We start from the raw sequence: 14314 nt of genomic DNA, 5'->3' as shown, positions 1-14314 counted from the left end.
GCAGCCGGCTGTTTACTTATTATTAATTATTATTATTTAATTTAATATTGCTACCACCGACAATTGATCTCTCCTTTAAAAAAAATAAAAATAAAATAATAATATGTATAAATTATACAAGCTTTTTATAATATTTATTCAGTACTCTACAAGTATAATATATGTGTATAAATATAAAATATACATAAAGTAATAATGATAATTATTTTTATTGTTATTATTTTATGTCTAACAATATTATGTTGTTGATTTCTCTTGTCTTGTGTAAATAATCTAATTTAAAATATTGTTAATTTGATTTTCTTAATTTTCTGACAATTTCTTTATAATATGTATTATATATATATTTCTTTTTCTTTTTTGTTATGAATTTTTAGTTTAGGATTATTTTTATTTATTTATTTGAATTTTTTTGTTATTCGTTTTAAATTATTTATGTTAAAAGTTGCTGTGCCAATTTTTTGTTTGTTTTTTTTTCTATAATTATTAGAGGAGAAAATAGGAATGCGTACTTTAAAAAAAAAAAATAGAGCATGGTTATAAAGGAGCTCAATTTAAATTCTTGATTTTCCAATATTTGTAGGGTGTTATTAGTTAACCTGTGAAATTTTTAAACTTATTCTCTGTTGAATATGAATAGGAACTTTGGCAACCAGATAACACGGTATTCTGTCTCAATAACCGTTTGGGACCTTTCTTGATAAATTCTGAGGTTTTTTTTCATTCTAAACAAAGTATAGTTAATGGAATATTTTGACAATGTGTGCTTTTTCAATACATTTAACTAAATACTCAATGGACAAAATTGTGTTTAAAATATTTACACCATTTCAATGTTGACACATGTGAAAGTAAACATTATTAATTTGGGAAAAATCAATATTCCTTATTTTTTAAACAGTGTCTAATTATTATTTATTTGCATACATATTACATATAATATTGCACCAAATATTAAAAATAATAATGAAAAAAAAAGCAATCACGTATAAGATAATATTTATACATTTCCTAGTACTTTAATATACACAAAAAAACTTTACATAAACCTTAATGATTATAAGATGACAATGTAGAATAAGTATTATGTTTTCAAATATATTATAAATTAAAAAAAAAAAAAAAAATATATAATTATGAATATAGTTTTTGCGAACAATATATCCTTATTCCCTCGGGCTAGAAAATAATTCAGTACAAATTAGTAAGTGCCTTAATTCTGCAATACTATACACTAACCTTACTTAAAAAAAAAATTATAATGTTAAACATACATAGTATTATATAGTATATGTATGTTTGCATGCACTATAATAATTATATGGTTTTAATATGCTTATAAAAAAAAGAGAAAAAGAATGTTATTTTAGAAATCATGGTAGATTGATTTATATTAAGTGAATTTTTGTTGTTAATGTTGGTGTGCATTGTTGTGTCATCTGACAAATTTTTTTCATTACGTCTAATGTATTTCAAGTATGCAAATTAATAATAAGAATATTAGTAATAGCAATTTGTATCAAATATAACATACAGGTTAAAAAATTTGTAAAACTTTTAAATTTAACTATACCTATTATTGTTTAGTTAAAAATAATATAGTTTGTTACCACACAGTTTTAATATGTACCTGATGTGAAAGCCAGTAGGTAATTTATACATAAAGTATATACTATTATAATATATATTATATAAATATACTTAAAGATGTTTCATACCATTTTGGAAACAATGGAATAATAATAAGCTCCCTATTTATTTTTATTTATTTAAGTAAACATTGAGTCTTCCTTAAAAAAAGAAAAGATAAAAAAATAAGCAAATAACTCGAATTCTGTAATTAATTTTAAACATTTTCATGCTGTATTAGTTTGTTTCTTTCTATCTCGTGCAATTTAATTAAATATAAATGTTGAAACACAATGTTAATAATATATAATATATACATATATATATATATTTATTAGTTGTAATAATTTGATGAACATATAAATTTAATATCTATTGAAGGAGTAAAATAATATAATATTATATTATAATAGTATAACAAATTTTTATTCAACTTGACTGGAAATCAAAAACAACCATTGTGTTCACATACATTTTTCTCATTATTATTTAATGTTAATTGACAAAACTGTGTAATAATATTGATTTTTCAATTTTAATGTTCTTATGTATATTTTGTTGTTGATGTACAGATATTTTTTTTTGTAATTTTTAGAGTTTTTTCAAACTCTGATATGGAATGAAATATTTAGATATTTAGATATTTCATTTTACTATCATAATTATTATTATTATTATTATTATTATTATGATTATTATTATTTTTTGTAATGATGTTAAGTTTTTTTAAGTAACTTATATTAGGTAGTTTTTTAACTGTGCCAAGCTTTGTAGCACTTTTTAAGCAAAACCGAGTCATTATGTTTTTTTTTTTGTATATATTATACTGCCTGTACCAAATACATTGTATCATAATATACATGATTATATGGTGTATTGAAACGGGTTTTCTTTACATGTATTTTTTTGTGTAATGTTATGAATTTAAAACAAAAAACAACCATTTTGTTTATGTACATTTTTTTGGAAAAAAAAGAAACCAGAAAAAAAAGAATCAAAATAAAAGAATATACTATATTAATAAATAAAAATTAGGATTGTGTTTTGTTTTTGTATGAGAATTTTTTTTATTACATACTATGCAATTTATATGTTACTATGCATAATGTGCATTTGTCTAATCTCAAGAGTAGGTAGGTATATAATAAAGGTATTGTCAATAATTTTTATGACTCGAAAATTATCATATGGTGGTACACGTATTCATTATAAATAATAATCATTATATTATGATTATAGTGAATTATAATGACTCATAATTTGATGAACATGGTGTACCTTACACTTCGAGCAATAGAAAAAGAATCAGTGACCTATTAAAAAATAAAATTACAGTGAACTGAATTATTGATACAGTATGGTGTATGGACACTTAATATTTTTAAACTCTGTTCTGACACTCCAAATAAAAAAAAATGTTTGATATTCTTGTTAAATAGCAAAAAAAGTATCTTTTTTATTGTTGCAAAACACAGTAGAAACCATTAATAATATCCTTAAAGTGACTTAAATATATAGGATTTAACAATTGATTTACCAATTGATTTCTAAGTATTAGATAGGTATATAAAACTAAGGAAAAATGCAATATGTTACATGTCCTAGGACCTAGAGAGTAAAGCAGTACCTATATGCTGAATGACTTGTAGTATATACATTAAAATGTTTTTAACCTCTTCGTGACTATTACAATTTATTTTACATTAAAATAACTGTAGGTAGGTATATAAATTAATTACCTATGTGATTTGTGTTGTTAAATAATATCTTTGACAATATTTAAACAAAATTAGATACAATGGAGGTACTGCAATGTTGTAAAATTTACCTATTTACTATTTAATCATATAATGTACCTACCTGTTTAGTATATTGTCATATTAAAGTAAAATCTACAGAAAGCAATTAATTGGTAAAAATTATGTTTGAAAAGACAAATGATAATGCATTAGGTATATGCCGATTTCCCATTGAAAATGAAAAAATTATGAAATTGATAGTTTTAAGGGGAAAAATAAATAAAACTCATTTTCCAATATTTTCAGTTTTGGATCTACTTACTCTTTCTTTTGGAGGCCAGTGTTGGCCTCTTTTGCAGGATATTACTGGTATCTGTACGTTTTTAAAACAATAAATCATTTAATTTGAAAAATAGTTTTGTGATCAATTATATTCGAGTTTATATATTGATGTAAATTGATTTATTGATTTTACTGAATATTAATTTCAATTAGGTGTCATTCTATCAAATTAAAGCTTCATATTTGAGATCGACAACATATTTTGTAAAGCGTAAACGCTAATCAGACACTAGACAGACATAATATAAAAAACTATAAGCAATTAATTACCAATAAAGATAGTCTTCTACTTGATTTGGGTGAACACTAATACACATTTTTAAACGGAAAACCGTGACAACAAAGTAAAGTACCTATGATGTATATACCTTACAGAAAAGGCGTCAACTTACATATTTCTAATACCTAGGCGGTGCTCCAGAAGGGGCCTAGGGATCGTATGGTTTAAAAACTTATTATAGGTACTAGGTATTAGGTAGTATAATAATATAATTTATTATAATGTCGGAAGTTTGCTGAAAATTATGACTTATCCCCCCCAACCATGTCTTCTGGAGCCGTAACTGCCAATACCTACATTTGAGTGGGTGATCTAGAGGGTGAAGTGTTAGTTAATAATATAATATGCGAGAGGTCAAAGAAAAACGATTTTCCTAAAAGAAAAGAAGTATCGATGTCGATGAGACATAATATATACCCGTGGGAGAGTGAGGGTGTTTGTATTTATGCGCGTATATATTGCAAACAAATATAATATAAATATAAATTATGGTAAATTCTCGATGATGTTTTGTTGTGGGTGAGAAGGGAGGTGGTGGGTGGACCGCGGTAGTGTGTGTGTGTGTTTATCTTGTCGATCGGTCGCGGCGCTGGTCAAGGTGACCTTGCATCAATGTCATCTTTTGGCTCTAAGTGCTCGTTCACACACACACACGCAAATCCACAAACACGAGCACTATACGACTGGTCGTTGTATGGTGTGTGTGTGTCTGCAAGCTTGTCACGATATTATTATAATATAATATAATCATGAGACTGATGGACGGACGCTAACTATGGGGGGGGGGGGGGTCCCGCCGGCCGCTTAACGTCACCCAGTTCCGTGCGAGCTGAGCGCCGATCACCAGAGTTTGGCGGCGGAAACGTCGTCGTTCACGCGCCGCGTTGTATTCAAATGGGGTGGCATAACATTTAAATAATAATCAATAATCATAATAATAATGATAATACCTATTACAATAACGTAATACCTACCGTGATGTTGTATTACACATATATAATACATAATATAGCTATCATATAATATATATAGGTACCTGTTATTCATATGTATATATAAGTGTAGGCGTGTAGCGCTGATGTCGACGAGTGAGTGTTATACCTAATGCTTCTCGTATATCGACGTTTTTACGATGACCTAACGTTGCCTATTGTCTCGCACTGTAATTATCTACCTAATAATAATAATATTAATTTTCGAACCGAACCGAATTTACCGCTGTAGTTTATTCATATAATAATATTTAATTTTATTGTAATAAATTGGGATGTATACAAAAATATATCTTATGAAAAAGAAATAAAAACAATAAAATAAATGACAAATATTAACAGCGTTTGATTTTTTAAAGTTTGTCCTGATTAGGTATGGCTCCTGTTGCAGCCCTCTCCGAAGCCACTGGCGGTTGTTGATATCGAGGGGGCCCCAGTTGTTAAACCTTACGTTGATCTCTCCTTGGCCCACGTACTACAGAAGTTCGAGGTGTTACTCGAATGGGGGGCGGGGATGGAAGTCTAAAACTAAAATCGACCCGCTTCTGGGAGGGGAATGTCCTTAATGCTTCCCTACTAGTCACCCATCATGGGCTGCAGCCGACCGGTTGCGTGGTGGTAAGAAATGACGAGCCACGGGGTTCGGCCCCCTTTCGAGTGTCCTTGCTGAGTTTGTCGTTGTTTACCATGTGTCTCCGGGATCTAGTGGTAAGCGGTAACAACCATGTATCTGGGTGACTCGTCGTCAGTGTTTCCCTTGCTAAGTCATTAGTGGATACAGCACCATGCATAATGTCCTATCAATGACGAATTCTAATTTAAAGGTCAGGGAAGAAACACAAGCACACTCTCGAATACAAGTCAAGTATTCATGGGGCTTTTTCATGTAAATTTGGAGGGGTCATGATAGGATCATCGACCGGGTATGTGGGTTCACTTGAGGTATAGGAAGCTAGCACTATTAGAAGCCAGCACAAGTGGCACCAGTCGCCTCAAGGTGTACCAGTGAATCTAGGAAAAAAAAGTCTACTCGAAAAAATCCCCAAAATTTGCTTTGTTGAGTTTGCAAAGTATATTTATTTATATTTGTACATCTTAAACGGATACATCATATGTCGGTGTAAGGTGGAATAGTTGACGTACTTGCATTTCTTCCTTTGCACCTTGCAGAAGGAGAAATGACATATTTAAAAAACAATTTACCCGATCGGCGAAAATATCACGGATCTATTAGATTATTTTGATGCGTACTACGTAAATGGAGAATAACGAAGAATTGGAAATGATAAAAATAATATTAGATTTCGAAAACTACCACCATTATACCCTGCACCAGCTATACTACAGCATTGAGGACATTTTTTTCAGGGATTTTTTTTCCGATTACAGTATCAGTACCTATATACATTATACACATTAGGGCCCGGGGTGCTACATCATTTAAAAGGCAAATAACAAAAATGTTTGGAGGAAATTTAAAATATGTAGATTATTTATAAAATATTAAAATATTTTATTTTGTTTTAATAAAATTTTGAAAGTACATACAAATCATAAATAAGTACAAAGTTACAACAAACATTCAAATAAAGTTTTACAATATTAGATTACTTAAAGTTCTACAGTTGTATGGTAAAAATTATATTATATAACTAAAATATATTTTAGGTCAAGGGATGTTATAGCATCCCAGCCAGTCCACGCCTGCGGTATACACTGGATACAACCACTGTGGGGCTAGTGAATCACTAGTCATCCACGTCGCTGGTCAAATAAAATCACCTGTGGGTTAATAGAGATGGCAGTGGTCATAAACGTTGATGGTTCTTAACTAGCATAATATTATAGTGGACCTAATAATAGTATGAGGTTTATGCGGTTGTTAGCTGGAAGTCATAAAATCCGGAAGATCTCCACATCTCGTGTAGCCTTTATACAGCAAATGCCTCGCAGTGTTTGTTAACGCCAATAATAACTTTTTCTGATTAGTCATTAATTAATATATTTCCATACCTATTTAAAATATGATTTTTTAATATTCTCGTGTTAAATGTTATAAAAACGTTTCATGAATTCCAATAATAATATATTATAGTGTTTTCTGCTCAATTGCATCGTTAGATTTATCAAAAATTGTAAATTAAAAAAATGTGTTTGATATTTAATAAATATTCCAATATCACAAATTGTGCTCATTGTACTGTTTTCTTATCATATTTATAGATTTTTATATAAATATTCAATTTCATTTGATAAAATCATAAAATTGAATGTTTTAAAGTTGTAATTATTGACCAAGCTATTGTAAATAGTTAAGCGACTTAGTTTAAAGATGCGTGCATTTTGCTGTTCTACATGCATTCTTTGTTATTCTGTCACTTGTTTGTTATAACTTATGAATAATCTATTTTTTTTTTATTCATTTGTATTTTTGAGCTCATAATATTTCACATTGTCAAATTATTTATCGAGACTTAATGTACCTACCTATTTTGGTTAAAAAAGGCGATCGCTGCCTAGCTACCTTGATCAGGCTGACACTGATGTTGATTTGTCAGCGAACTGATGATAGGTACTCTAAAACTGAAATATACGATATACCAATAAAACGTAATATTTATATTTGTTAATTTTTTCCAAGGCGATGTCGGCATACATAGATAAAGCTAGCAATATTTAAAGTTAGAATACATTTATTATATTACATATAATTATTAAAATCACTTAAATAGTTAACATTTGCATAAACATACAATAGATCTAACTATATAAAAAACGTAGGAAAGATGGGTTCTCATTAGTATTGTTCACATGATTCTAACAATAGAGCGATCGAAAAAATAATAATTGTTAATAGGAGAAGTTTTTTGAAACAGAAAGCTGGGACCCTAGTCTTATCTTTAGACAATAGAACAGGGGCATTAACTTCACCGTTATTTTTTTATTTGTATTTTTATTGATCTTAAACATCGGCAACTGTAGTCATTAGCATTTTGTGAGGAGTTACTTTTGGTTGAGGACACGCGTATGTGGAGCGAGGATTTGTTACTAAAAACCAGGGTGGTTACCCATCCGTGAACTAGCTACGCCAGCCGATGCTCAACCCCAGAACACGTTAATGACTAAAATCAACCACATAGCCTCACCAGGCCCCTCACTGTTAATTATTATAATCATTGTATCATATATACAGCTCAAATACAACTATATTATAATACTGTATAAATGTATAGTACTGAAATGAACTATTAAGTATAAATCACGGAAACTACGTTGACTTTGTTGGAGAAAAATCGAGAAGACAGTAATCCTTCGAGTCGTTTGTATCAGAATTTATTAGCTGAAAGTTAAAGACGTGCGTGTAGACCATAATGGACATAGGTATAGTAGAAGGCGTAAAAAAGTAGTATGTACGTACAACGATTTACCAAACGTTATAATGTGTAGGAGAGGATAAAGTCAGAGGCCATCTAGGATGTGCGCGTATTGATACACATGAAATATGTAAAACAAACGCGAGTTATTGAAAACGTAACCTATATTATTTAGATTATACGGTTGTGCATAACGTTTACTTTTTACGTGCATATAATATATAATATATATGTTTCATGCCTGTATAATGTATATAATATAGCGGTGGAGGCATATTTTAAGTGTGTTACGATCGAATATTTTATAACATAGTGGCCTATTATATACGTGCGAGAGCCGGTTCTATCCGTTAAAATAGGATAGAAGACAGATAAGAAATAGGAAAATCGTTTGGATCAAAAATAACCGTGTAGTCGCTCGCAGGAAAAGAATATGATTCGTATTTACGCAGTACCTTAGTATGCGTAGATCGACGAACGAATAAAATATTGATGATCCACCTTGCGGTAGTTTCTAATCAATATTTCGTTTGGCTGGAATTAGGTGCGGTCGCGAGGATTACATATTATTACATAATATAATTTATATGAATATGATAAACACATTAAACTATCGTTGCCGGGTGTAATGAACTATCTATCACTACTAAATGTCGAGACCGGTATTCGTTGTAGTACGCAAATCCGTTGCCAATGCAGATCCGATCTGTGAAGATAATATTCGATTTGGACTTAGATGGGTAGGTACCTAGGTACCCGTAAATGTGAAGTGTCATCGACGTCCATCCAGCTATCTTGCGAGGGCCACAGACGAAGATTTTCGAAAAGACTTGACATTTTAACAAAATATATTCAAATACAAGCGAGAGAGTTCAAACGTTAACACAACTCTTTAAAATGACGAACATTTTCAAATTATTTTGTAGTTAAAAATGTATAACATTTTTGTATTTAAGGCTTAAAAATGTAATGAGTACAAAGTTTCTCACAATTCGTCGAGGTTCTTACAAATTCTTAAAGTCTCTAAATACAAATGTTGAACTTTTTTTAGACATTTTAAGTTCAAATCGACAAAATATTCAAATTTTATTTCACTGCAATTCCAACTACATTATTTGTAGAGACTTAAACTTTTCACAATGGAATTTTCAAAATATTTAGGTATCTTTAAAGCTATTTAAGTTATTTTGTTTATCCCATTGATGAACTTTTACACCTATTACAATTGTTAATTTACTATGACATCGCTCAACGGTACGTCACTGTTGACTTATACGTTACAGCTTTATCTAGATATATTTAATTGAAAAATAATATTCTAATAATTTATACCTACTATATTTTAATAGAAAAATTAGTATAGTATATAAATTATACTACTAGCTATACAAATACTTATCTATACCATAAAACATCTTTAGAATTTTATTATAGACGGTTTCCGATCGATCTATTAGGTACTCATATTCGGTATTTCAGAAGAGAAGGTATTATATTTTATTTGTCGCCGTGCATAAAATGACTGCAGAGGACCAGCGAGAACGTATTCATATAAATATCAAGTTTCACATTTCTATTACTATGGTTTGTCTTCATAATAAACTAAATTGTCATTTAAGGTACACGTGGTATTTTTTGACGAGAATATTATTGTTAGCGGCGTATAAATGTAGGTGGTTATTACTATCATATTAGCTAATAGTAAAACAAAAGCTTTGAGGATGTATCATACTACACACAAACTGATAAGTGATAACCATTAAACTGTTAATTGGCATTTGAATTATGAAATCGTATGCTCAAGTACCATGTTGATATGCAAAAATGCAATCCAGTGTTTTAATTGGGAAAAATTATGAAGAGGTGCTGAATCTATAAACATGTATAAACTGCGTTTCAAGTACAAAATGTGTGCAAATTTAACACATATTAGTGGGGGAAGATGGTAAACACCCAGTGAGTTTTTTCTATGAGGCAAGCTTTTATACTAAAACAGTAACACATGTCAGCCCCGATACGTAATTAAATTTTAAAATGTTATTCGAAATTACAGGATCCATAAAACTAAGTTTATAGGTCTATGAGTTTACGTCATTAACCCGTTTGACCCACGATAAAAAATATTAAATTAAACAATACGATATAATTGTAATATGAAACGCGTATAAGTACGATTTATACTTTAATTATTTTTAAAATGGTAGAAGCCCGATATACTATAATATACGTCATTATGCCATATATAACGTTTTAGTTTTTTTTTTTTGTCAAAAACGGATTACGAAAATATTCCTTGTAACAGTGAACTAAAATAAACAGCACTGGAATTTGAATTACTTTCAATATAGTAATAATAGATTGTAAATAATAAAACAAAAATAACATACATTTGAAGGTAATCGGCACAATTTCAAGTAGGTACCTACTTAACTAATATTTTTTCTTAGATAGAAATGGTAACATGGCAATAGTTATGAGATTTTTTGGACAATTTATTTTCTTCTGTCAATCGTCGTATTATTTTTTGTTCATAGATCTTTTGGTTAGTATGGTTAGTTAAGTATTTAATGAGCTGCACATGCAGCTAAAAAAAATTAACTGTCCACCCATATAATGTTCAAATAAATCTGTAACTCACTTATCAATCAATGTAGCTCATGAAAATTAGCTATTATAGGCTATGTTCAAATTGTTAATTTATAAGCTCCACCAGTAATTTACACCCACCCACCCTAGAGAGCAAATGCAGTTGCAGTACTTGTTGACCTGTCTGAGTGGCACTGATCCAACCCCTCACTCATTTGTTACGGACATCGAGATCGGTCTCGTAGTCCATATGGGCAGTAATTGAGTGCCTATAAGTGTTGTGTTCCTTTATATTATATATGTTACGGACAAAGTGGGGTAGTCGGGCATTGTGCAACAATAGCCGGGCATTGTGCACGGGCGTATATCGATTCCGCCGATTTTATATCAATTCCGCCGGCTATTAATTCCGCCGGCTACTGTTTAAAATATCTACATATCGATTCCGCCGGCTATTAATTCCGCCGGCTACTGTTTAAAATATCTACACATCGATTCCGCCGGCTATTAATTCCGCCGGATAATAATTGTATAAAATGATAATAATTGCATAATTCAAAACTAAAATGTATATATTTTGATTAAAATGTGTATGTGAATATATTATAAAATATTAAAATGATAATAATTGTATAAAATGATAATAACTGTATAAAATGACAATAATTGTATAAAATGATAATAATTGCATAATTCAAAACTAAAATGTATATATTTTGATTACAATGTGTGTGTACCTATGTGAATTTATTATAAAATATTAAAATGTATAGTCTAAATTGTATAAAATGATAATAATTGTATAAAATGATAATAACTGTATAAAATGACAATAATTGTATAAAATGNGGTTGGTTGATAATATTCAGTGATAACGTGACACGATGTCACGGTGTCACGATGTTAATATCAAACATTTTTGATATGCGGCACTAGTGCCGCGATGTCGTGGCAGCGAGGCACTACATTGTTCACACGGTGACACTGACGCCACACTTAATGTCGGGACACTAAATGTCACGCTGTAGTGTCACCGTGTGAACGAGGCTTTATTGTCGCTACTCGCATATTTAGCTGCAATGTACCAACACTATAAACTGTCAAACTAAAAGAGTGCAAGACCTAACCAAATTAACTGTCCATCGTCCAGATCGCATTGTTTACGAGTCTCCGAGTCGGTGCGCTGTGCGTAAACAGTCGGTCTGGTCGTCTATCTGGCAAGCCAATAAGCCAACGATTATAAATATTGTTATTCAAGAAGAAGGTACCCACTGCTATCCGGGTAATAATATTATTATTTAGTATTTACGTACGTGATTCAAGTGTGGTTGTGTGAAATAGTCCAATGTCATTCAAACTCGCCCTATATATTGGCTGATTACCCTTTTTTTAAAAAATAACATGTATGTTTTCTCTTTGGTAAGCTTGCCACTCGTACAGGAGACGCATCTATTCATCTGCACGAAGATGACGTCTTCACGTGGTCTTAATACCACCGGTACGTCGAACTTTACTGCACATGCTGCGGCACTTTTAAGAGGTCACTACCGTAATATGCCGTACCGCCACTATGACGACGCCGACAGTCCACTTTTAGACGGCGTGAACCAAAAAGGGTCGAGCGACTCAAAGGCGTAATTCAAAAGACATATCCAAGTGTGAGTATCACTACATGTATACTAATATGAAATTATTAACAATTAATACTAATTTTGCTGTACGTTAAATATTAATCTATTTTTTCAAATTTATTTTTAACAACAATACGTTTTCAAAATTACAGTCACTAATTTTAGATCGCTTTTTAGTGTATATGTTACGGACAAAGTGGGGTAGTCGGGCATTGTGCAACAATAGCCGGGCATTGTGCACAGTGCCCATCAGTTTCGGGTAAAGTATTCAGTTAGTAATAATTGTTTACTATGACCGGTCATTCTATAACAATGTCTGGGCAATTTGGATTGCCCGACATACTTTTGGTCAATGTAAAAATTTACTGTATAATATATGTCGGTGCCGCGGAGACGACCTAAGGACGATACCGCGTCGTCTCGTAATTAAGATATTATATACCTAACTCACAATGACAAAATATAACGATTATTAACAATACAAAGATAAAATATAAATATGATAGAAAAATAACAGACGACGCGTATGAGTGTATGTGTGTGTGTGTATGTGTGGCAGGTGTGTGATAGGTGCACGTCTCATATCACTGATGATCGATCAGACTCTGGGTGCAAACACTCCTTTAGTTATCTTATCGACCACCTATCTTTATTATTACTCTAGCTGTTATAATTTGGAAAGTTCGACACAATTCCAACTTGGGCGGTCAAGGATATAATAGATGTGGTTGTACGCAGAAGTGTAAAACAAAAAAATGCAAATGTAAAGCAGCAGGTAAACTATGTAATTCTAAGTGCCACAGTAGCAATCCGTGCTCAAATAAATAAATATGTATACTAATATTCATCTAATAAATAATAAATAAATAAATAAATTTAATATTTATTATTATATTGTATTAAATTTATTTAATTGTATTGTTTTGAACATGGTAGCATACATTGCCCTTCAAGGATTCGGTCATTGTACACAATGTCCGAGCAATGTGTTTTATTTTCACTTTAACCACTAAAATTGGGCATTGTACACAATGTCTGGGCACTGTGCACAATGCCCAACTACCTCACCTTGTCCGTAACATATACACTACGGTAAATAAGGCTATAGACAATAATCAAAAAGCCAATATTTTTTACCCACATCGGGGTTATACAGGGATCATTTTATATTATATTATTGCTGTATACACCACACCAGAAATCCACATTCTTATCGATGTCAGTCTTGTTGTGCCATTAGTCATTGCATTAATCTCTTCTTTCGTCTTAGCGGTACCCACTTGTTGCTATTTCGCCGTATGTTCTTGCGCAGGTGCATATACGCCTTGTGTGGTGTACCCTACTTGAAAATCTTTTATTAGTGTATTGTAAGGAATTCGATGCCGTCGGTCTATCAGAAACTGCACAAATCTGAGATATAATAATAATTATTATTAATTATTTAATTGTAATAATTTATCATCTTCATCGTCACAGACGGCTCATATTCGTTTATCGCGGCTAGTACAGACATGTCATTATAACGAATATGATGTGTAAAGTAAATTAAGTTAATTAGATTTCACCCCGATTAGCAATTTTAAGAAAAACAACCATAATATTATAACATTGCCGTTTGCTGCAAAATCATACATTTTCAAGAAGACACTTCATACCCACTTTTAAGGGGTTTATATAGGCAATTAAATTTTACCTAATATCGGATATTCTGAAATTGTTTTATTCAATTACCACTTAAATT

This window comes from Myzus persicae, unplaced genomic scaffold (genome assembly GCF_001856785.1).
Source record: "Myzus persicae strain clone G006 unplaced genomic scaffold, MPER_G0061.0, whole genome shotgun sequence".
NCBI lineage: Eukaryota > Metazoa > Arthropoda > Insecta > Hemiptera > Aphididae > Myzus > Myzus persicae.
Note: the sequence above shows the minus strand (reverse complement) of the source record.